Consider the following 1,036-nt stretch of genomic DNA (forward strand, 5'->3'; position numbering starts at 1 on the left):
TTGAAAGCTCCCTGAAAACATATTTCCACCCAGACCCACGGGAACCAAGGCCACCTCCCTGTCACGCTGTCACCCTCCAGCCCAGCCTGTCCCCTGCACGCGAGGCTTTGTTCCTCACTTACGGTTTCTATGTGTTTGGTCCCTCCTGGGCCAGGACTTCCTAAGCTTCAACACGGAGACCCCCACTTGCCTCGCTGAGCTGACCGTCAAGTGGCACAGAAAGGCAAACACCTTGAGACCACACCTGCCGAAGTGGAAGAGCTTTTCGTTAATACATGCATTGGAGATGGTAAGAGATCCCTCCAACAGCAGCCATGTTCAGCATCTCCTTGCCTACGCCAACGCCAGCCAGCAACTTGCTTCTCACCCAGCGAAAGGCTGGAGGGAAATGATGGTGCCTCCAAGAGAGGTACAACAGTCCAGGTGATGCCTGGAGGGACAGTGCTGTCTCCTTGGGTCAGTGTTTTTCACAATGCTTGAACACCAGCCTGGCCAAGCGTCATCTTCCCTGATCAGTTTTTAAGCACCTGTAACTGTGTTTGGGACGTGTGGCAGCTTGGGGTAGATCATAGAGTGGTTTAGGTTTGGAAGGGACCTTTAAAGGTCATCCAGTCCACCCCCCCTGCCATGAGCAGGGATGTCTTCAACTCCATGAGGTTGCTCAGAGCCCCATCGAACCCGACCTTGAATGTTTCCAGGGATGGGGCATCTACCGCCTCTCTGGGCAACCTGGTCCAGTGCTCCACCACCCTCAGCGTAAAAAATTTCATCCTTAGATCTAGTCTGAATCAGCCGTCTTTGAGTTTAAAACCATTTCCCCCTGTCCTAGCGCCACAAGATGAGCGAGGTGCCGACCCTCCCACTGCGCCTCCTCCACCTGCGAGGCGAAGCATCGCTGCCCTGCCCCGAGCAGCCCTGCCTTCGTCCCCGTGTCCTCTCAGGCAGCGATGGCGCGGCCCCCAGCAGCGGCTACGACCACCACACTCCGCCAACCAAGCCACCGGCCCCCCAGACTGACCAGCGGCCGGCCGCGGTC

The sequence above is a fragment of the Egretta garzetta genome, unplaced genomic scaffold (assembly GCF_000687185.1).
Source record: "Egretta garzetta isolate BGI_Z169 unplaced genomic scaffold, ASM68718v1 scaffold1499, whole genome shotgun sequence".
Lineage (NCBI taxonomy): Eukaryota > Metazoa > Chordata > Aves > Pelecaniformes > Ardeidae > Egretta > Egretta garzetta.